Below are 290 nucleotides of genomic sequence, written 5' to 3' on the forward strand. Positions count from 1 at the left end.
GCTGCCAACAACGCTGATCTTTAGCGACAGGGTGGCCATGGTTGGGCGAAAAAAGTGGGACGGACAGCGGCAGATGAGAGTTTTCTGTTAATTCAAGTGCCGCAGCTGCGGGTTGGTGTGTCTTGTATTTTGGCAAAGGGTATAGCCTGCAACGAGAGGAAGAAGAAGAAGACATGGTGGTGAGAATCGATCGATTGATTGATTGATGGAGAGAGGTATCTTGTAGAAAACCGTAGTGTGAGGAGGGCGAGGATAAAAATGAAGACAGGATGAAGATGAGACAATGACAA

The sequence above is a fragment of the Octopus bimaculoides genome, chromosome 28 (genome assembly GCF_001194135.2).
Source record: "Octopus bimaculoides isolate UCB-OBI-ISO-001 chromosome 28, ASM119413v2, whole genome shotgun sequence".
Classification (NCBI taxonomy): Eukaryota; Metazoa; Mollusca; class Cephalopoda; order Octopoda; family Octopodidae; genus Octopus; species Octopus bimaculoides.